The 23,694-nt window shown below is 50.1% G+C and overlaps 1 long non-coding RNA gene across 1 annotated transcript; it reads right to left on the bottom strand.

Moving 5' to 3' along the window:
* Window positions 1–4,010: 4,010 nt before the first annotated feature.
* On the bottom strand, window positions 4,011–23,252 carry LOC310920582. Its single transcript, XR_014592010.1, has 5 exons — window positions 21,255–23,252; window positions 15,036–15,068; window positions 13,611–13,685; window positions 5,887–5,920; window positions 4,011–4,036 (listed from the first exon to the last, which is right to left on the bottom strand). It is a non-coding gene; the product is annotated as an uncharacterized lncRNA (long non-coding RNA).
* Window positions 23,253–23,694: the final 442 nt, after the last annotated feature.

Genomic DNA, 23,694 nt, shown 5'->3' with positions numbered 1-23,694 from the left:
GGTGGTTTTTGGGATTTATTGTGCATTTTTGGGGTTTTTTTAATTCATTTTTTTGGGGGGAATTTTTTGGGGATTTTTTTGGTGTTTTTTGGGATTTTTTAGGGGATTTTTTTTTGATTTTTGGGGGATTTTTTGGGGGATTTTGGGGGTTTTTTTAGGGATTTTTTGGGCGAATTTTGGGGATTTTCTGGGCATTTTTTTGTGATTTTTTGGGAATATTTTGGGGATTTTTTGGGGATTTTAGGGGGGATTTTTGGGGATTTTTTTGGCGCGTTTTGGGGATTTTTAGGGGATTTTTTGGGATTTTTTGGGGGGTTTTTTTGGGATTTTTTAGGGGATTTGGGGGGATTTTTGGGGATTTTTTTATTGGATTTTTTTGGTGATTTTTGGGGGGATTTTTTGAGACTTTTTGGCGGTTCTGGGTTATTTTTTTCAGGATTTTTTAGGTGTTTTTTTGGGATTTTTTTGTGGATTTTTGGGGTTTTTTTAATTTATTTTTTGGGGTTTTTGGGGGGAATTTTTTTGGATTTTTTTGGATTTTTTTGGATTTTTTTGGGGGATTTTTTTGGTGTTTTTTGGGGGATTTTTTGGGATTTTTTTGGGATTTTGGGGGGGATTTTTTGGGGTTTTTGTGGTTTTTTTGGGGATTTTGGGGGAATTTTTTGGGGTTTTTGGGGAATTTTGGGGGGGAATTTGGGATATTTTTTTTTGTGGAGTTTTTTGGGGATTTTTGGGGGGATTTTTGGGATTTTTGGGGGGGATTTTTTGAGGATTTTTGGAGGTTTTTTGGGTTTTTTGTGGGGTTTTTTTGGGAGGATTTTTGGGGGATTTTTTGGGATTTTTGGGGGGATTTTTGGGATGTTTTTTGGACTTTTGGGCTTTTTTTGGAATTTTTTGGGATATTTGAGGGGGTTTTTTTGAGATTTTTTTTTTTTGTGGCGATTTTTGGGGTTTTTTTTTGATTTTTTTGGTATTTTTGGGGGGATTATTTGGGATTTTTGGAGGATTTGGGGAGCTTTGATTTGTTGGGTTTTTTATTTTATTTTTTCGGGGATTTTGGGGGTTTTTTTTGGGGGGGAGATTTTTTTAGGATTTTTTGCTGGGTTTTTTTGGAGGGATTTTTTGGAGTTTATTTGGGGACTTTTGGGGGGATTTTTTGGAGATTTTTGGGGGGATTTTTTTTTTGTATTTTTGGGGGTTTTTGGGATTTTTTTGAGGGGATTTCTTGGGATTTTTGGGGGTTTTTTGGGGGGATTTTTTTGGGATTTTTGGGGAGATTTTTGGGGGGATTTTTTGGGAATTTTTGGGATTTTTTTGTAGAGGATTTTGGGGGTTTTTTTGAGGATTTTTTCGGGTTTTTTGGGGGCCATTTTTCGGTTTTTTGGGGGGGATTTTTTTTGGATTTTTGGAGGGGGATTATTTTTTTTTAGAATTTTTGGGGTTTTTTGAGGGGGATTTTTGGGGGTTTTTTATGGGGGTTTTTTGGGATTTTTGGGGGGATTTTTTTGGGATTTTTTGGGATTTTTTTGTGGGGTTTTTCGGGGAGTTTATTTGGGATTTTTTTGTGGATTTTTATGGGTTTTTTGGTGGATTTTTTGGGGGTTTTTTGGGGGGGATTTTTTGAGGTTATTATTGTGGCTTTTTAGGGGTTTCTTTGGGGATTTTTTGGGATTTGGGGGTATTTTGGGGGGGTATTTTGGGGTATTTTTGGGGGTATTTTGAGGGGATTTTTGAGGGATTTTTTTGGGTATTTTTGTGTATTTTGGGGGATTTTTGGGGTATTTTTTGAGGTATTTTTTGGGGTATTTTGGGGGTATTTTTGTGTAATTTTTTTTAGGTATTTTTGGGGTAATTTTGTGTATTTTTGAGGTATTTTGGGGGGTTTTTGGGGTATTTTTGGGGGGATTTTTGTGATTTTTTTGGGGGGAATGTTTTGGGGATTTTTTGGGGCGATTTTTTTTTTTATTTTTGGGGATTTTTTGGGGATTTTTGGGGTGATTTTTTAATATTATTTTTTGGGATTTTTTGGGGATTTTGGGGGTTTTTTTGGGGGGGGATTTTTGAGGGATTTTTGGGGTATTTTGGGAGTATTTTTTGGGGTATTATTGGGGTTTTTTGGGGATTTTTTGGGGTATTTTGGGAGTATTTTTTGGAGTATTTTTTGGGCTATTTTTGTGTATTTTTTGGGGTATTTTGGGGGTATTTTGGGGTATTTTTGGGGTGTGTTGTCTCCGTGCAGGGGGGGAGGGGAAATCCCCCGAATTTTCCCCCAAATTTCGGTTTTTGGGGGGATTTTCATGCACCGGGGGCGGGGCTTGGCCCAAAGGGGGCGGGGCTTAACCCGGAAGTGAGTGTGGCCTCATTCCGGGTGGGCGGGGCTTAACCCGGAAGTGAGCGGAGTCTTGTTCCGGGTGGGCGGGGCTTCATTCCAGGTGGGAGGAGCTTAAACCCGGAAGTGAGTGACTATTCAACCGGGTGGGCGGGGCTTAACCCGGAAATGGGCGTGGCCTCGTGCAGGGGGCGTGGCTACGCCGAGGTCGCGGGAGCTGCAAAAAAAAACAATTAAAGATTTTCCCCCAAATGCCCCAAATTTTCCCAAATTCTCCCAAATCTCCCCCAAATTCCCCCAAAATCCCCCAAATCTCCTCCAAAATTCCCCATATTTTTCCCAAATTTTCCTTAATTCCCCCAAATTTTCCCCAAATTCCCCGAAATTTCCCCAAAATCCTCCAAAATCCCTCCAATTTTTCCAAATTTCTCCCAAAATTCTCTAAATTTCCCCCGAAAGTCACAAATTACCCCCAAAATTCCCAAATTTCTCGAAATTTCCCCCAAATTCTCCAATTTCCCCAATTTTTCCCCCTGAAATTTCCCAAATTATCACAAATTTCCCCCAAAATCCCCCAAATCTCCCCAAATTTTCTCCAAATCCCCCAAATTTCCCCAAAATTCCTCCAATTTTTTCCCCCAAATCTCCTCCAAAATTCCCCCAAATTTCCCCAAATTTCCCCAAATTTTCCCCAAAATCCCCAAATTTCCCCCAAAATTTTCCCAATTCCGACAAAATTCCCCCAAATTTTCCCTAATTCCCCCAATTTTTTCCCAAATTTCCCCAAAATCCTCCAAAATCCCCCAATTTTTCCCAAAATCCCCCAAATTTCCCCAAATCCTCCCAAATTTTCTCCCAAATTTCCCCAAAACTCTCCAAAATCCCCCAAATTTTGCCCCAAAATTCCCTAAATTTTCCCCCCAATTCCCCCAAAATCCCCCAAATTTTCCCAAATTTCTCCCAATATTCCCCAAATTCCCCAAAATTCCCCCATTTTCCCCAAATTTTTCCCCAATTCTCCCAAATCCCCCAAATTATCCCCAAAACTCCTGAAATTTTACCACAAAATTCCCCAAATTCCCCCAAAATCCCCCAAAATTCCCCCAAATTTTCCCGAATTTCCCTCAAATTTTTCCCAAATCCCCCAAAATTCCCCAAATTTCCTCAAATTCCCTCAAAATTCCCCAATTTTCCCTCAAATTTTCCCCAAAATTCCCCCAAATTCCCCCAAAATCCAAAAAATTCCCAATTTTTCCCCCAAAATTCCCCCCAAATCTCCCAAAATTTTCCCAAATCCCCCAAAATTCCCCCAAATTTTCCCCAAATTCCCCCAAAATCCAAAAAAATCCCAATTTCCCCCCAAATTTCCTCAAATTTCCCCCAAAATTCCCCCCAAAATTCTGAAAAATCCCCCAAATCTCCTCCAAAATTCCCCCAAATTCCCCAAATCCCCCAAAATTCCCCCAAATTTTCCCAAATTTCCCCAAAATTCCCCCAAAACTAAGAAAAAATTGCCCAAAATTCCCCCAAAATCCAAAAAATTCCCTATTTTTCCCCCAAAATTCCCCCCAAATCTCCCAAAACTCCCAAAATTCCCCCAAATTTTCCCCAAAATTCCCAAATTTTCCCCCAAAATCCCCAAAATTTTCCCCAAATTCCCCAAATTCCCCAATTTTCTCACCGGGATTTTTGGCCGTTTCGGGGGCGCTGCAGGAAAAGGGGGGAGGGGGGTCAGGGGGACCCAAAATTTGGGGGTTTTGGGTCCCAAATTTTGGGATTTTCCCCAATTTTTTGGGATTTTGGGACTCAAATTTTGGGGGTCCCAAATTTTGGGGTTTTTTAGGGATTTTTTGGGGAATTTTCTCCAAATTTTGGGGATTTTGGAACCCAAATTTTGGGATTTTCCACAAATTTTGCGGGATTTTGGGACCCAAAATTGGGGATTTTTGGGGATTTTTTGGGGGATTTTCCCAAATTTTTGTGATTTTGGGACCCAAATTTTGGGATTTTCTCAAATTTTTGTGATTTTGGGCCCCAAATTTTGGGATTTTCTCAAATTTTTGGGATTTTGGGCCCCAAATTTTGGGGGTTCCAAATTTTGGGGTTTTTTAGGGATTTTGGGCGGAATTTTCCCAAATTTTTGGGATTTTGGGACCCAAATTTTGGGATTTTCCCGATTTTTGGGTCCCTAATTTTTGGGATTTGTCAAATTTTGGGATTTTCTCAAATTTTTGGGATTTTTGACCCAAATTTTGGGGATTTTGGGTCCCAAATTTAGGAATTTTTTTATTATTATTTTATTTTTGGGGTCCCCAAATTTTGGGGGGATTTTGGGCATTTTTGGGGAGGAATTTCCCAAATTTGGGGATTTTTGGGACCCAAATTTTGGGATTTTCTCAAATTTTTGGGAATTTTGGGTCCCAAATTTTCGGGGTCCCAAATTTTGGGGTTTTTTAGGTGGTTTTTGGGGGATTTTCCCCAAATTTTGGGGATTTTGGGCCCCAAATTTGGGTTTTTTCCAAAAATTTTGTGGTTTTTTGGGGTCCCCAAATTTTGGAGATTTTTTGAGATTTTTTGGGGGGATTTTCCCCAAATTTTTGGGATTTTTGGGACCCAAATTTTGGGATTTTTCCCAATTTTTGGGTCCCTAATTTTTGGGATTTGTCAAATTTTTGGGATTTTGAGTCTCAAATTTTGGGATTTTTTAATTTTTTGGGATTTTGAGTCTCAAATTTTGGGATTTTCCCAAATTTTTGGGGATTTTGGGTCCCAAATTTGGGGATTTTTAGGAATTTTTGGGGGGATTTTCTCAAATTTTTGTGATTTTGGGACCCAAATTTTGGGATTTTTGGGGATTTTTGGGATTTTGGGACCCAAATTTTGGGATTTTTCCCGATTTTTGGGTCCCTAATTTTTGGGATTTGTCAAATTTTTGGGATTTTGAGTCTCAAATTTTGGGATTTTCTCAAATTTTGGGGATTTTCGGATCCAAATTTGGGGATTTTGGGGATTTTTGGGGGGATTTTCCCCAAAATTTTTGGGATTTTGGGACCCAAATTTTGGGATTTTCCACAAATTTTGGGGATTTTTGGATCCAATTTTGGGGTTTTTTGGGGGGAAATTTTGGGGTCTCCAAATTTTGGGGGATTTTGGGATTTTTGGGGGGAATTTCCCAAATTTTTGGTGTCTGGACGTCCCAAATTTTGGGATTTTTGGGGTTTTTTTGGGAGTTTCCCCCCAAATTTTGGGGGTTTGAAGCTCCAAATTTGGGGATTTTTTGGGGAAATCCCCAAATTCTTTGAGAAGTTCCCAAATTTGGGGAAAATTCTCAATTTTTTGGGGATTTCCTCCAAATTTTGGATCCTGAGGGTCCCAATTTTTGGGTTTTTTTGGGTTTTTTTTTTGGTGTTTCCCCCAAATTTTTGGGATCTGGGGCCTCAAATTTGGGGATTTTTGGGGGATTCTCCCAAATTTTGGATCCTGAGGGTCCCAAATTCATTTTTTGGGGTTTTTTTTTGGGTTTTTTTGGGGTTTTTTGGGGTGTTTTGGGGTCTCACCTGGGCTCGGCCTTTTTGCACTTGAATTTCTTACCTGGAGAGAGAATTGGGGGGGTCGGGACGGGAAAAAACACAAATTTGGGGCATTTTTGGGGGGATTTTGGGAAAATCTGGGGGATTTTAGGGAATTTTGGGGGATTTGGGGGAATTTTGGGGTTCCAAGGTGGATTTTTGAGGGAATTTTGGAGGATTTTTAGGGAAATTTTGGGGTATTTTGGGGATTTTGAGGAATTTTGGGGGTCCCAGGGTTGGAATTTGGGGGAATTTGGGGTAAATTTGGGAAAGTTTGGGGGAATTTTTGGATTTTGGGGGAATTTTGGGATTTTGGGGGATTTTGGGGAATGTGGGGAGAATTTTGGGGGAATTTTTGGGTTCCAGGGGGGATTTTGGGGGGAATTTTTGGGGATTTTGGGGGAATTTTGGGTTCCAAGGTGGATTTGAGGGAATTTTGGAGGATTTTTAGGGAAATTTTGGGGGATTTTGGGGGAATTTCGGGTTCCAGGGGAAATATGGGGAGAATTTTGCGGGAATTTTGGGGGTAATTTGGGGGATTTTTGGTGGAAATTTGGGATTTTGGGGGAATTTTTGGGGAATTTTGGAGGATTTTGGGGGAATTTGGGGTTCCAGGGGGGATTTTGGGGGGATTTTTGGGGATTTTGGGGGGAAAATTTGGGGGAATTTTGGGGAAAGTTTGGGGAATTTTGGGGGGATTTGGGGGTCCCAGGGTTGGAATTTGGGGGAATTTGGGGTAAATTTGGGAAAATCTGGGGGAATTTTTGGATTTTGGGGGGAATTTTGGGGGATTTTGGGTTCCAAGGTGGATTTTTGGGGGGAATTTTGGAATATTTTAGGGAAATTTTGGGGGATTTTGGGGATTTGGGGGAATTCGGGGGATTTTGGGGGAATTTTGGGGAAATTTTGGGTTTCCAAGGTGGATTTGAGGGAATTTTGGGTAAATTTGGGAAAATCTGGGGGAATTTTGGGGGATTTTTGGGGGAATTTGGGGGGAATTTTGGGAAATTTTGGGGAATTTTGGGGAATTTGGGGAAATTTTGGGGGATTTTGGGGAGATTTGGGGAGATTTGGAGGAGTCTGGGGAGATTTTGGGGTTCCAGGGTGGAGTTTTGGGGAAATTTGGGGGAAATTGGAGAATTTGGGCATAATTTGGGGGAAGTTTTGGGGATTTTGGGGGGATTTGGGGGATTTTGGAGGAATTTTGGGTTCCAAGGGGGAATTTGGGGGGAAATTTTGGGGGATTTGGGGGTTCCAGGGTGGATTTTTGGGGGAATTTTGGGAGATTTGGGGAAATTTTGGGGAATTTGGGGGGTCCAGGGTTGAAATTTGGGGGATTTGTTGGGAATTTTGGGGGAAATTTGGGGATTTGGGGGAATTTGGGGGATTTTTGGGGGGATTTGGGGGATTTTTGGGGGGATTTGGGGGATTTTTGGGGCCGTCCCAGGAAAGGTTTGGGGGTCCCAAGGGGGTTTTGGGGTCCCAGGGGGTTGTTTTGAGGTCGTTTTTGGGCTGGTTTTGGGGCCATTTTTTGGGGTCCCGGGGTGGTTTTTGGGGTCTCAGGGGGATTTTTTAGGGTTATTGGAGGATTTTTGGGGTCGGATTTTGGGGTCCTGGGGGGGGGGGTTGGGGATGATTTGGGGTCCGTTTTTGGGGTCCCAGGGAGGATTTTTAGGGTCAGTTTTTGGGGTGGGTTTTGGGGTCATTTTTGGGCTCCCGGGGGGTGTTTTGGGGTCGGTTTTGGGGTCAGTTTTAGGGTATTTTTGGGGTCCCAGGGGGTGTTTTTGGGGTGGGTTTGGGGTCAGTTTTTGGGGTCCCAGGGGGGATTTTGGGGTCGATTTTGGGGTCATTTTTGGGGTCCCAGGGGAGGGTTTTTGGGGTTCCCGGTGGGACTTTGGTGTCGGTTTTTGGGGTGGATTTGGGGGTCCCAGGGGTGTTTTTGGGGTCGGTTTTTGGGGGTTATTGGGGGTTTTTGGGGTCCCAGGGGGGGATTTTTAGGGTCGGTTGTTTTGGGGTCCCAGGGAAGTTTCTGGGGTTGTTTTTTGGGGTGGTTTTAGGGGATGATTTTTGGGGTCCCAGGGGGGTTTTGGGGTCGGGGATTTTTGGGGGTTATTGGGGGGATTTTGGGGTCGGTTTTTGGGGTCCCGGGGGGGGATTTTTGAGGTTCCAGGGGAAGAATTTGGGGTCGGTTTTTGGGTTATTTTTTGGGGTCCTGGGGGGGTATTTTGGGGTGATTTTTGGGGATCCCAGGGAGGAGTTTTGGGGTCCCAAGGGGGTGTTTTTGGGGTCGATTTTTGGGGGTTATTGGGGGGATTTGGGGTCCCGGGGGGGGGGTTGAGGTCGGTTTTTTTGGGCTGGTTTTGGGGTCATTTTTTGGGGTCCTGGGGAGGATTTTTGGGGTCCCGGGGGTTGTTTTGGGGTCGGTTTTTGGGGACGTTTTGGGGCCATTTTTTGGGGTCCCGGGGGGGTTTGGGGTCGGGAATTTTTAGGGGTTATTGGGGGGATTTTGGGATCGGTTTTTGGGGTCTCAGGGGCTGTTTTAGGGTCCATTTTTAGGGTGGTTTTTAGGGTCGGTTTTGGGGGTCCCAGGGATTGATTTTTGGGGTCCCAGGGGGGTTTTGGGGTCGGTTTTTAGGGGATGTTTTGGGGTTGGTTTTGGGGTCTCGGGGGGTCATTTTTGGGGGTCTTGGGGTGGGTTTTGGGGTCATTTTTTGGGGTCCCAGGGGGGATTTTGGGGTGGTTTTTGGGGTCTTTTTTGGGGTCCCGGGGAGGGTTTTTGGGGTCCCCGGTGGGACTTTGGGGTCGGTTTTTTGGGGTGGATTTGGGGGTCCCAGGGGGTGTTTTTGGGGTCGGTTTTGGGGTCCCAGGGATTGATTTTTGGGGTCCCGGGGGTTGTTTTGAGGTCATTTTTGGGCTGGTTTTGGGGCCATTTTTTGGGGTCCCGGGGGGGATTTTGGGGTTGGTTTTTTGGGTGGATTTGGATCCGGGGGAGGATTTTTGGGGTCGGGGATTTTTGGGGGTTTTTGGGGGATTTGGGGTCATTTTTGGGGTCCCAGGGGGTGTTTTAGGGTCGGGTTTTGGGGTCGGTTTTTGGGGTCCCGGGGGGTGTTTTTGGGGTCGATTTTTGGGGGTTATTGGGGGGTTTTTGGGGTCCCGGGGAGGATTTTTGGGGTCGGTTGTTTTGGGGTCCCAGGGAAGTTTCTGGGGTTGTTTTTTGGGGTGGTTTTAGGGGATGATTTTTGGGGTCCCAGGGGGGTTTTGGGGTCGGGGATTTTTGGGGGTTATTGGGGGGATTTTGGGGTCGGTTTTTGGGGTCCCGGGGGGGGGATTTTTGAGGTTCCAGGGGAAGAATTTGGGGTCGGTTTTTGGGTTATTTTTTGGGGTCCTGGGGGGGTATTTTGGGGTGATTTTTGGGGATCCCAGGGAGGAGTTTTGGGGTCCCAAGGGGGTGTTTTTGGGGTCGATTTTTGGGGGTTATTGGGGGGTTTTGGGGTCCCGGGGGGGGGGGTTGAGGTCGGTTTTTTTGGGCTGGTTTTGGGGTCATTTTTTGGGGTCCTGGGGAGGATTTTTGGGGTCCCGGGGGTTGTTTTGGGGTCGGTTTTTGGGGACGTTTTGGGGCCATTTTTTGGGGTCCCGGGGGGTTTTGGGGTCGGGGATTTTTGGGGGTTATTGGGGGGATTTTGGGATCGGTTTTTGGGGTCTCAGGGGCTGTTTTAGGGTCCATTTTTAGGGTGGTTTTTAGGGTCGGTTTCGGGGTCCCAGGGATTGATTTTTGGGGTCCCGGGGGGATTTTTGGGGTTGGTTTTTAGGGGATGTTTTGGGGTTGGTTTTGGGGTCTCAGGGGGTGATTTTTGGGGGTCTTGGGGTGGGTTTGGGGGTGTTTTTTTGGAGTCCGGGTCGGGTTTTGGGGTCGGTTTTAGGGGATGTTTTGTGGTTCCAGGGGGGTTTTGGGGTCAGGGATTTTTGGGGGTTATTGGGGGGATTTTGGGGTCGGTTTTTGGGGTCCCGGGGAGGGTTTTTGGGGTCGGTTTTTGGTGTGGTTTTAGGGGATGTTTTGGGGTCCCAGGGGGCGATTTGGGGTCGGTTTTTGGGGTCCTGGGGGGCTTTTGGGGTCGATTTTAGGGGATGTTTTGGGGTCCCAGGGGGTGATTTTTGGGGTCCCAGGGGGTTTTGGGGTCAGGGATTTTTGGGGGTTATTGGGGGGATTTGGGGTCATTTTTTGGGGTCCCGGGGAGGATTTTAGGGTCGGTTTTTGGGGTCCCGGGGGCTGGTTTAGGGTCCATTTTTAGGGTGGTTTTAAGGGATGTTTTGGGGTCCCAGGGGGTGTTTTAGAGTCGGTTTTTGGGGTCGGTTTTGGGGTTGGTTTTGTGGTCCCAGGGGGTGATTTTTGGGGTCCCAGGGAGGATTTTTGGGGTCCTGGGAGAGGATTTTGGGGTCATTTTTGGGGGTCCCAAGGGGTGTTTTTGGGGTCGATTTTTGGGGGTTATTGGGGGTTTTTGGGGTCCTTTTTTGGGGTCCCGGAGGAGATTTGGGGGTGTTTTTTTGGGGTCCTGGGGAGGGGATTTTTGGGGTCCCGGGGGGGTTTTGGGGTCGAGGATTTTTGGGGTTATTGGGGGGATTTTGGGGTCATTTTTGGGGTCCCAGGGGGGATTTTGGGGTCGATTTTGGGGTCATTTTTGGGGTCCCAGGGGGGATTTTGGGGTCGATTTTGGGGTCATTTTTGGGGTCCCAGGGGAGGATTTTTGGGGTTCCCGGTGGGACTTTGGGGTCGGTTTTTTGGGGTGGATTTGGGGGTCCCAAGGGAGGTTTTTGGGGGTTATTGGGGGTTTTTGGGGTCCCGGGGAGGATTTTTGGGGTCGGTTGTTTTGGGGTCCCGGGGAGGATTTGGGGATGGTTTTTTGGGGTCCTCGGGAGGTGATTTTGGGGGTCTCAGGCGGGTTTTGAGGCCATTTTTGGGGTCAGGGATTTTTTAGGGTTATTGGGGGGATTTTGGGGTGTTTTTGGGGGTCTCAGGGGCTGTTTTAGGGTCGGTTTTTGGGGTCAGTTTTAGGGGATATTTTGGGGTCCCGGGGGGTGTTTTTGGGGTCGGTTTTGGGGTCAGTTTTAGGGGATGTTTTGGGGTCCCGGGGGGTGTTTTGGGGTCGGTTTTTGGGCTGGTTTTGGGGTCATTTTTTGGGGTCCCAGGGGACGAGTTTGGGGTGGGTTTTTGGGGTCCTGGGGATGGTTTTAGGGTCGGTTTTTAGGGTCGGTTTTGGGGGTCCCAGGGATTGATTTTTGGGGTCCCAGGGGGTGTTTTGGGGTCGGTTTTGGGGTCGGTTTTGGGGTCGGTTTTTGGGGTCCCAGGGGGGTTTTGGGGTCGGTTTTTAGGGGATGTTTTGGGGTTGGTTTTGGGGTCTCGGGGAGTCATTTTTGGGGGCCTTGGGGTGGGTTTTGGGGTCATTTTTGGGCTCCCGGGGGCGATTTTGGGGTCGGTTTTTGGGGTCAGTTTTAGGGGATATTTTGGGGTCCCAGGGGGTGTTTTTGGGGTGGGTTTGGGGTCAGTTTTTGGGGTCCCAGGGAGGGGTTTGGGGTCGATTTTTGGGGTCCCGGGGAGGATTTTGGGGTCGGTTTTTGGGGCCATTTTTTGGGGTCCCGGGGGGGTTTGGGGTCGGGGATTTTGGGGGGTTATTGGGGGGATTTTGGGATCGGTTTTTGGGGTCTCAGGGGCTGTTTTAGGGTCCATTTTTAGGGTGGTTTTTAGGGTCGGTTTTGGGGTCCCAGGGATTGATTTTTGGGGTCCCGGGAGGATTTTGAGGTCGGTTTTTAGGGGATGTTTTGGGGTTGGTTTTGGGGTCTCAGGGGGTGATTTTTGGGGGTCTTGGGGTGGGTTTGGGGGTGTTTTTTTGGAGTCCGGGTCGGGTTTTGGGGTCGGTTTTAGGGGATGTTTTGTGGTTCCAGGGGGGTTTTGGGGTCGGGGATTTTTGGGGGTTATTGGGGGGATTTTGGGGTCGGTTTTTGGGGTCCCGGGGAGGGTTTTTGGGGTCGGTTTTTGGTGTGGTTTTAGGGGATGTTTTGGGGTCCCAGGGGGCGATTTTTTGGGGTCCCAGGGGGTTTTGGGGTCAGGGATTTTTGGGGTTATTGGGGGGATTTGGGGTCATTTTTTGGGGTCCCAGGGAGGATTTTGGGGTCGGTTTTTGGGGTCCCGGGGGCTGTTTTAGGGTCGGTTTTTGGGGTCAGTTTTAGGGGATGTTTTGGGGTCCCAGGGGGTGATTTTTGGGGCCGGTTTTTGGGCTGGTTTTGGGGTCATTTTTTGGGGTCCCGGGGGACGAGTTTGGGGTCGGTTTTTGGGGTCCTAGGGATGGTTTTAGGGTCGGTTTTTAGGGTCGGTTTTGGGGGTCCCAGGGATTGATTTTTGGGGTCCCAGGGGGTGTTTTGGGGTCGGTTTTTGGGGTCCCGGGGAGGATTTTGGGGTCGGTTTTTAGGGGATGTTTTGGGGTTGGTTTTGGGGTCTCGGGGGGTCATTTTTGGGGGCCTTGGGGTGGGTTTTGGGGTCATTTTTGGGCTCCCGGGGGGGATTTTGGGGTCGGTTTTTGGGGTCAGTTTTAGGGTATTTTTGGGGTCCCAGGGGGTGTTTTTGGGGTGGGTTTGGGGTCAGTTTTTGGGGTCCCAGGGAGGGGTTTGGGGTCGGTTTTTGGGGTCCCAGGGCGGGGTTTGGGGTCGGTTTTTGGGGTCCCAGGGGGGATTTTGGCGTCGATTTTGGGGTCATTTTTGGGGTCCCGGGGAGGGTTTTTGGGGTCCCCGGTGGGACTTTGGGGTCGGTTTTTTGGGGTGGATTTGGGGGTCCCAGGGGGTGTTTTTGGGGGTCGATTTTTGGGGATGATTTGAGGTCGGTTTTGAGGTCCCAGGGGGGGATTTTTTGGGGGTCTTGGGGTGGGTTTGGGGGTCATTTTTTGGGGTCCCAGGGGGTGATTTTTGGGGTCTCGGGGCGTTTTGGGGTTGGTTTTTTGGGGCCATTTTGGGGTCGGTTTTTGGGGTCCCGGGGGGGCTTTTGGGGTCGGGGATTTTGGGGGTTATTGGGAGGATTTTGGGGTCATTTTGGGGATCCCAGGGAGGATTTTTGGGGTCCTGGGAGGGGTTTTGGGGATGATTTGGGGTCGGTTTTGGGGGTCCCAGGGGGGGATTTTTTGGGGTCCCGGAGGGGATTTTGGGGTCGAGGATTTTTGGGGGTTATTGGGGGGATTTTGGGGTCATTTTTGGGGATCCCAGGAAGGATTTTTGGGGTGTTTTTGGGGGTCCCAGAGGGGTTTTGGAGATGATTTGGGGTCGGTTTTGGGGTCCGAGGGGGGGATTTTTTGGGGTCCCGGGGGGGGGGGGGGGGGGTTTTGGGGTCTGGAATTTTTGGGGGTTATTGGGGGGAATTTTGGGGTGATTTTTGAGGATTTTTGGGGTGTTTTTTGTTGTCCCGGGGGGTGTTTTGGGGTCGGTTTTTGGGGATCCCAGGGAGGTTTTGGGGGTGTTTTTTGGGCGTCCCGGGGCCGGTTTTGGGGTGATTTTGGGGGGTTTTGGGGTGTTTTTGGGGGTCCCGGGGCCGGTTTTGGGGTGATTTTGGGGGTCTCATGGGGGGGATTTTGGGGTCGGTTTTTTGGGGTTGGTTTTGGGGTCCCAGGGGGTGATTTTTGGGATCCCAGGGAGGATTTTTGGGGTGTTTCGGGGTGATTTTTGGGGTGACTCACTGAGGGCGATCAGCACCCCCAGCACGAACATGACGATGCTCAGGACCAGCCCCGCCAGCCGCAGCGACTCGTAATCTGGGCACCCCAAAACCGCCCCTGGTCAGCCCCCGAGCGCCTCGGGAGCCCCGAAAATCAACTCCCCGACCCCCAAAACCCCCCGGGGACCCCAAAAAACACAAAATTTACCCCCCCAAAACCCCGAAAATGAACCAAAAATGACCCAAAAACCCCAAAATTCACCAAAATTCTGCAGAGATCAAACCAAAACTGCCCCTAAAAACCCCAAAATCAACCCAAAACCGCCCTGAGAGCCCCAAAAATGAATTTCCCGACCCCAAAAACCCCCCAGGACCCAAAAAACCCCAATTTCCCCAAAATCCCCCAAATTTTCCCCAAATTTCCCAAATTTTCCTCCCAAATCCCCCAAAAATCCCCCAAATTTTTCCAAATTTCCTCCAAAATTCCCCCAAATCCCCCAAATTCCCCAAATTTCCCTAAAATTTTTCCAAATTCCCCCAAATGTCCTGATTTATCCCAAATTTCCCCCCAAATCCCCCAAATTTCCCCCAAAATTTCCCCAAAATTCCCCAAATTCCCCCAAAATTTGCCCCAAATTTTCCCAAAATTCTCCAAATTTTCCCCAATTTCCCCCCAAATTTCCCAGTTTATCCCAAATTTCCCTCCAAAATCAACCCCAAAACCCCCAAATTCCTCAAAATTGTCCCAAATTCCCCAAATTTCCCCCAAAAATTCCCCAAATCCCCCAAATTTCCCCAAATTTTCCCCAAAATCTCCCAAAATTTCCCCAAAATTCCCCAAATTCACCCAAATTTCCCCAATTTTCCCCCAATTTCTCCCAAATTTCTCCCCAAAATTGCCCCCAAAACCCCCAAATTGTCCCAAATCCCCCAAAATCTCCCAATTTCTCCCAAAATCCCCCAAATTTTTCCAGATTTCCCAAAAATCCCCCCAAATCCTCCAAAATTCCCCAAAATTCCCAAAAATTCCCCCAAAATTCCCCCAATTCTCCCAATTTTTCCCCAATTTCTCCCAAAATTCCCCAAATTTCCCCCCAAATTTTCCAAAAAATCCCCCCAAAATCCCAAAAATTCCCCAAATTTTCACCCAAATATCCCAAATTTCTCTCAAAAATCCCCCAAAATTCCCCAAAATTTTCCAGATTTCCCAAAAATCCCCCAAATTTTCCCAAAAATCCCAAAAATCCCCCAAATTTTCACCCAAATATTCCAAATTTCTCTCAAAAATTCCCCAAATTGTTCCCAAAATTCCCTTAAAATCCCCCAATTTCCCCCCAAAATTCTCCAAAATTTCCCCCCAAATTTCCCAATTTCCCCCAAAATCTCCCAAATTCCCCAAAATTCCCAAAATTCCCCCAAAATTCCCCAAAATCCCCAATTTTCTCACCGTAGTTAAAGGGCTCCCGGGCCCGCGCCGCCTCTGCGGAGAGAAAATGGGGAAATTTGGGGAATTTGGGGGAAATTTGGGAATTTTGGGGAATTTGGGGGAAATTTGGGGGATTTTGGGGGGATTTGGACAATTTGGGGGATTTGGGGAAAAATTTTGGGGGAAACTTGGGAAAATTCTGGGGGAAAATTGGGGAATTTTGGGGAAAAATTGGGGAATTTTGGGGGATTTTGGGGAAAATTGGGGGATTTTGCGAGAATTTGGGAGAAATTTGGGAGGTTTTGGGGGAAATTTTGGGGAAATTTTTGGGGGAAAAGGGGGAAATTGGGACAATTTTGAGGAATTTGGGAGATTTTGGGAGATTTTGGGGAAATTTGAGGAAATTCTGGGGGAAAATTGGGGAAATTTGGGGGGAAAATTTGGGGAATTTTGGGAGATTTTGGGAAAATTTGGGGAGTTTGGGAGAAAATTGGGGAAAAATTGGGGTAATTGGGGGATTTTGGGGGGAATTTTGGGGAATTTTGGGAGAATTTGGGGAAATTTGGGGAAATTTGGGGATTTGGGGAGAAAATTGGGGAAAAATTGGGGAAAATTTGGGGAAAAATTGGGGAATTTTGGGGAAATTCTGGGGGAAAATGGGGGAAATTGGGACAATTTTGAGGAATTTTGGGAGAATTTTGGAGGAATTTGGGGGAAAATGGGGGAAATTGGGGAAATTTCGGGATTTTTGAGGGAATTTGGGACAGTTTAGGGGATTTTGGGGGATTTTTGGAGATTTGGGGGGAAATTGAGGGAAATTTGGGGGAAATTTGGGGGAATTTGGGGAATTTTGGGTGAATTTGGGAGGAATTTGGGAGAATTGGGGAAAATTTGGGGAATTTTGGGGGAAATTGGGGAATTTTGGGGAAAATTGGGGAATTCTGGGGTGATTTTTGAGGGGATTTGAGACAATTTGGGGAATTTGGGGGAAAATGGGAAAATTCTGGGGAGATTTGAGGGAATTTGGGAAAATTTTGGGGAAATTTGGGGGAATTTGGGGGAAAACTGAAGGAAAATTGGGGAAATTTGGGGGGGTTGGTGGAATTTGGGAAAATTTGGGGAATTTGGGGGATTTTAGGGGGAAATTGGGGAATTTTGGGACAATTTTGGAGAATTTTGGGAGGAAAATTGAAGGAAAATTGGGAGATTTGGGGGGAATTTTGGGGGATTTTTGATTGAATTTGGGTAAATTTGGGGGAATTTGGGACATTTTGGGGATTTGGGACAATTTTGGAGGAGATTTGGGGGAATTTTGGGACAATTTGGGGGATTTTAGTGGATTTTAAGAGATTTTAGGGGGGAAATGGGGGAATTTGGGGTAAAACTGGGGAAATTTGGGAAAATTCTGAGGCATTTGGGGGATTTTTGAGGGAATTTGGGCCAATTTGGGGGATTTTTTTGGGGATTTGGGGGAATTTTGGGGTTTCAGGAATTTGGGATTTTTGGGGTTTGGGGTTTGGGAATTTCAGGATTTTGGGGTTTGGGAAATTTGGGATTTTGGGGATTTTTTTGGGGTTTAGGATTTTGGGGTTTTGGGGATTTTTGGGGTTTGGGAATTTTGGGATTTTGGGGATTTTTTGGGTTTCAGGAGTTGGGGGATTGTTCAGACCCCGCCCAGCGACCCCCAAACACCCCCCGGGGCACCCAGAGAGACCCCAAAATCCCCCCACAGCACCCAGATAATCCTCCATAGCACCCCATAGAACCCCAAAACTCCCCAGAGCACCCACAGCACCCCAGAGCACCCAATAGCACCCACAGCACCCCACAGCACCCAATAGCACCCACAGCACCCCAGAGCACCCTAAAAGCCCCCCCAGCACCCCACAGCACCCAATAGCACCCACAGCACCCCACAGCACCCAATAGCACCCACAGCACCCCAGAGCACCCTAAAAGCCCCCCCAGCACCCCACAGCACCCAATAGCACCCGCAGCACCCCAGAGCACCCCTAAAGCCTCCAGAGCACCCCGAGAAACCCACAGCGCCCCAAACACCCCTCAGAGCAGCCCCAAAACTCCCCAGAGCACCCTAAAAACCCCCCCAGCACCCACAGCGCCCTATAGCACCCCAGAGCACCCATTCTGCACCCAGAGCACCCCAGAGCACCCTATAGCACCTGCAGCACCCCAAACCCCGGCACCTGCACCCACAGCACCCATAAAACCCCCACAGCACCCTATAGCACCCTATGGCACCCCACAGCACCCCATAGCACCCTATAGCAGCCACAGCACCCCAAAAATCCCCCACAGCACCCTACAGCACCCACAGCCCCTCTGCACCCACCCTGCACCCCTAAGACCCCCCACAGCACCCCAAAATTCCCCACAGCACCCCATAGAACCCCAAAAACTCCTCAGAGCACCCACAGCACCCTATAGCACCCCAAAAATTCCCCCCAGCCCTCACCCTGCACCCCTAAACCCCCTCGGAGCACCCAGAGCACCCAAAAATCCCCCACAGCGCCCCAAAAACTCCCCAGAGCACCCAGAGCACCCTAAAACCCCCATGGCAGCCACCCTGCACCCACAGCACCCTACAGCACCCAAAAAATCCCCCAGAGCGCCCCTAAAATCCCCCACGGCACCCACAGCACCCCCCAGAGCACCCCAAAAATCCTCCAGAGCACCCAGAGCACCCCTAAAACCTCTCAGAGCACCCCACAGCACCCTATAGCACCCTAAAATCCCTATAGCACCCCATAGCACCCCAAAAATCCCCCACAGCACCCAGAGCACCCCTAAAACCCCCCAGAGCACCCCAGAGCACCCAAACCCCCCTCAGAGCACCCCCAAAACTCCCCAGAGCACCCAGAGCACCCTAAAAACCCCTTGGAGCACCCAGAGCACCCAAAAAGTCCCCCATAGCACCCCTAAAACCCCCCACAGCACCCACCCGGGACCCCTAAAACCCCCTATAGCACCCCACAGCACCCTATAGCACCCAGCCGGGACCCCACAGCACCCATCCTGTCTCATCCCCGAACCCCTCAGCACCCACAGCACCCACCGGGTGCTGCCCCAGCACCCCGGACACCCACCCTGCACCCTCAGCACCCAAACCCCTGCACCAGCACCCACCTGTACCAACCCCGCACCCCACAGCACCCTTGGGGCACCCCCTGCAGCACCCCTAAACCCCCCACAGCACCCACCCCGCACCCCACAGCACCCCACAATCAGCCGGCACCCGCAGCACCCTTGGGGCACCCCCTGCAGCACCCAGCTGTGCCCAAACCCCTGCACCAGCACCCCTGGGGTACTGACCCAGCACCCCGGACACCCATCGTGCACCCACAGCACCCACCAAGGACCCCCGGCACCCACCCTGCACCCCTGAGCGGGCACCCTGAACTCCCCCCAGCCCCCCTGCGGCACCCACCCAGCACCCACCCAGCACCCACCCAGCACCCATCCTGACCGCCCCCGGAGCCTCTGCACCCATCGTGCCCCTAAACCCCTGCGGCAGCACCCATCCTGCACCCCCCCGGGAGCCAAATCCCTGCGCCCCCTGCACCCCTGGGACCCTCTGCACCCACCCAGACCCCTCAGCACCCACCCTGCACCCCAAACCCCTGCAGCATCCAGGACCCGCCCTGCAGCCGCCAGGACCCTCTGCACCCACCCTGCATCTACCCTGCACCCCCAGCACCCACCTGTACCCCAACCCCCTTCACCTGCACCCCATGGCACCCATCCTGCACCCCCTGGGACCCTCTGCACCCACCCAGCACCCATCCTGCACCCTCTGCACCCCCTGGCACCCATCCTGCACCCTCTACACCCTCTGAACCCGCCTGCACAAGCTCTGCACCCACCCGTGCCCCAGATCCCTGCACCTGCATCCCTCAGCACCCATCCTGCACCCTGTGCACCCATCCTGCAGCACCCAGAACCCCCTGGGACCCACTCAGCACCCCCTGCACCCACCTGTGCCCCAGATCCCTGTGCGTGCACCCTCTGCATCCACTCAGCACCCATCCTGCACCTCTGGGACCCACCCAGGACCCACCCTGAACCCCAAACCCCTGCACCTGCACCCCCTGGAACCCCCCAGCACCCTCTGCACCCCCTGGCACCCATCCTGCACCCCCTGGGACCCTCTGCACCCACCCAGCACCCATCCTGCACCCTCAGCACCCATCCTGCAGCCACATTGCATCCTCTGGCACCCATCTTGCACCCCCTGGGACCCCCTGAGACCCACCCTGCACCCTGCAGCACCCACCTGTGCCCCAAACCCCTGTGCCTGCATCCCCCTGGCACCCATCCTGCACCCCCTGCACTTCCTGCACCCCCTGGGACCCACCCAGCACCCATCCTGCACCCCAGAGCACCCATCTGTGCCCCAAATCCCGGCACCTGCACCCTCTGCACCCACTCAGGACTCCCAGCGCCACCCAGGACCCATTCTGCACCCTCTGGCACCCACCCTGCACCCTCTGCACCCACCTGTGCCCCAAACCCCTGCAGCTGCATCCCCTGGAATCCCCCAGCACCCATCCTGCACCTCCCAGGACCCTCTGGGCCCACCCGGCACCCACCCTGCACCTCCCAGGACCCTCAGCACCCACCCTGCCCCCTCTGCACCCACCTGTGCCCCAGATCCCTGTGCCTGCACCCCATGGCACCCACCCTGCACCTCTGGGACCCACCCAGGACCCTCTGGGACCCACCCTGCACCACTCAGGGTCTCCTAGGACCCACTCAGCACCCACCCTGCACCCACCACCACCCTCTGCACCCACCCTGCATCACCCAGCACCCACCTGTGCCCCGAGCCCCTGCACCTGCACCCACCCAGCACCCTGTGCACCCACCCTGCACCCATCCTGCACCACTCAGGACCCTGCAGCACCCTGCAGCACCCACCTGTGCCCCAAATCGCTGTGCCTGCATCCCCCTGGCACCCACCCTGGACCCTCTGCAGCCCCTGAGCATCACCCAGCACCCACAGCACCCACCTGTGCCCCAGATCCCTGTGCCTGCATCCCCCTGGCACCCATCCTGCACCCCCTGGGACCCTCTGGGACCCACCCAGCACCCATCCTGCACCCTCTGCACTCATCCTGCACCATCCTGCACCACCCAGCACCCTCTGGCACCCATCCTGCACCACCCAGGACTATTGAGGACCCCCTGGAACCCACCCAGGACCCTCTGCATCCACCCTGCACCCACTCTGCACCCTCTGCACCCACCTGTGCCCCAAATCTCTGCATCTGCACCCCCTGGGACCCATCCTGCACCACTCAGGACCCTCAGCATCCACCCTGCACCTCCTGGAACCCACCCAGCACCCATCCTGCACCCTCTGGCACCCATCCTGCACCATCCTGCACCCCCCCGCAGGAACCTCAGCACCCACCTGTGCCCCAGATCCCTGTGCCTGCATCCCCCTGGCACCCTCTGCACCTCTGGGACCCACCCAGGACCCTCTGCACCCATCCTGCACCCCCTGGGACCCTCTGCACCCATCCTGCACCCACCCAGCACCCTCTGCACCCATCCTGCACCCACCCAGCACCCTCTGCACCCATCCTGCACCCCCTGGGACCCTCTGCACCCACCCAGGACTCCCCAGCACCCACCCAGGATCCTCTGCACCCACCCAGGACTCCCCAGCACCCATCCAGCACCCTGCAGCGCCCATCCTGCACCCACCCAGCACCCTCTGCACTGATCCTGCACCCCCTGGGACCCTCTGCACCCACCCAGGACCCCCCAGCACCCACCCAGGATCCTCTGCACCCACCCAGCACCCTGCAGCACCCACCTGTGCACCCAAATCCCAGCACCTGCACCCCTCAGCACCCATCCTGCACCCTCTGCATCACCCTGGGACCCACCCAGGACCCCCAACACCCATCCTGCACCCACCCAGCACCCACCCAGCACCCTGGGACCCCCTGAGACCTCCCCCAGGACCTTCTGCACCCATCCTGCACCCCCTGGAACCCACCCAGGACCCCCCAGCACCCACCGCAGCACCCTCAGCACCTATTCTGCACCCACCCAGCACCCATCCAGGACCCCGCCAGCACCCTGCAGCACCCACCTGTGCACCCAAATCCCTGCACCAGCACCCATCCAGCACCTCTGGGACCCCCTGAGACCCCCCCCAGCACCCCCTACATCCACCCAGCCCCCCCCCAGCACCCCTGGGACCCCGCAGACCTCCCATGGCGGGCTCGGTGGGGGTGGCCATGCTCGGGTCGGGTTCTGCTTCTCCCTCTCGGCTCCTCTCGGCTCCTCCGGGCCCGGTTCGGCTCCGTTCGGCTCCTTTCGGCTCCTTTCGGGTCCGTGTTCGGCGCTGCGGCAAAAGGGGCGGGGCCAGCGGAGGCCACGCCCACCGGGCGGGGATTGACACCCCGAATGGAGCAAAAATAGAGCCAAAAAAATGCCTCAAAAATACCCAAAAACGAATCAAAATACCCCAAAAATAGCCCAAAATCACCAAAAAAAGCCCCAAAATAGCCCAAAATAGACCAAAAATACCCCCAAAATAACCCAAAAATAGAAAAACACCCCCAAAAAGCCCCAAAATAGCCAAAAATCACCAAAAAAAACCCCAAAATCGCCCAAAAATCGCCCAAAACGAACCAAAAGTAGCCAAAAAACCCCCAAATAGCCCAAAAATCGCCAAAATAGCCCCAAAATAGCCCAAAACAGCCTAAAATATCCCCAAATACCCCAAAATACACCAAAACCACCCGAAAATAGCCCAAAAAGCCCCAAAAAACCCCAAAAACCCCAAAATACCAAAAAAATACACCAAAAATACCCCAAAAAAGCCCAAAAATAGAAAAACCACCCCAAAAATAGCCCTAAATATCCAAAAATACCCCAAAATGTAAAAAAAAATTACCCCAACGAGCCCCAAAATCGCCCCAAAATCCCCCCAAACCGCACCAAATGTCCCAAAATATCCAAAATTAGCCCAAAATGACCCAAAATGGCAGAAAAACATCCAAAAATGTCCCAAAATTACCCCAAATAAGCCTCAAAACAGCAAAAAACAGCCCAAAAAAGCCCCAAAATTGCGCAGAAAATGACCCAAAATGACCAAAAAGAGCCAAAAAAGCCCCAAAACACCCAAAAATAGCCCCAAAATGACCCAAAACAACCCCAAAAAACCCCAAAATACCCCAAAAAAGCCCCAAAATAGAAAAACCACCCCAAAACCAGCCCTAAATATCCAAAAATACCCCAAAATGTAAAAAAATACCCCCAAAAGCTCAAAAATCGCCCCAAAAATAGCCCAAAATAGCCCCAAAAATATCCAAAATGACCCAAAATGAGCCAGAAATAACCCAAAATACCCCAAAACACCCAAAAATAGCCCCAAAATAGCCCAAAAATCGCCAAAAACAGCCCCAAAATGACCCAAAATGGCAGAAAAATACCCAAAAATGTCCCAAAAAATCCAAAAAAGCCTCAAAATAGCAAAAACAGCCCAAAAAAGCTCCCAAATGACCCAAAATAGACCAAAAATCGCCCAAAAATAGAAAAACCACCCCCAAAATAGCCCAAAACACCCCAAAATAGCCCCAAAAAACCCCAAAAACCCCAAAATTACCACCAAACACCCCAAAAAATAGAAAAAAATACCCCAAAATATCAAAAATTGCCCCCAAATACCCCAAAATATGAAAAAATATCCCAAAAGGGCCCAAAATGACCCAAAAGGGCCCAAAATGCCCCAAAAATCCCAAAATCCCTCAAAATTTCACCCAAAAAATCCCCAAAACGCCCCAAAATATCCAAAAACCACCTCAGAATGTCCCAAAATATTAAAAAATGGCCCCAAATTGCCCAAAATATAAAAAATTTCCCCCAAAAATCCCAAAAAAATCCAAATTATTAAAAAAATACCCCAAAGTTACCCCCAAAAAAATGTCCAAAAATGCTCCAAAAATACCCAAAAATCCTCCAAAAAAATCCCCCAAATGCCCCAAAATATCCCAAAAAAAACCCAAATTCCCCAAATTTCCCCAAAATTCTCCAAAAAATCTCCAAAATTCCACACAAATCTCCCCAAAATTTCCCAAAATTTCCCAAAATTCATAAAAAACCCTTTAAAATTCAAAAACAATTCCCCCAAATTCTCCCAAATTCTCCCAAAATCCCCAAATTTCTCTCAAAATGTCCCAAAATCTCCCAAAATCCTCCCAAACTCCCCCAAAATCCTCCAAATTTCCCCCAAAACCCCCAAAATCCCCCCAAATTTCTCCAAAAATCTCCAAAATTTCTCCCAAAATCCCCCCAAATTTTCCCAAAACACCCAAATTTTCCCCCAAATTCCCCCAAATTCCCCCAAATTTCCCCAAAACACCCAAATTTTCCCCCAAATTCCCCCAAATTTCCCCCCAAAATCCCCCAAAACCTCCAAATTTCCCCAATTTTCCCCCAAATTTCCCCAAATCCTCCAAAATTTCTCCCAAATTCCCCCAAAATTCCCTGAAATTCCCCCCAAATCCCCAAATTTCTCTCAAAATGTCCCAAATTTTTTCAAAATCTCCCAAATTTGCCCCGAATTTCCCCCAAACTTGCCCCAATTCCCCTAAAATTCCCCCAATTTCCCCAAAACCTCTGAAATTTCCCCCAAATCCTCCAA

The sequence above is a fragment of the Zosterops lateralis genome, assembly GCF_965231275.1.
Source record: "Zosterops lateralis genome assembly, chromosome: 31".
Lineage (NCBI taxonomy): Eukaryota > Metazoa > Chordata > Aves > Passeriformes > Zosteropidae > Zosterops > Zosterops lateralis.
This window is presented reverse-complemented; position numbering and strand designations above follow the sequence as displayed.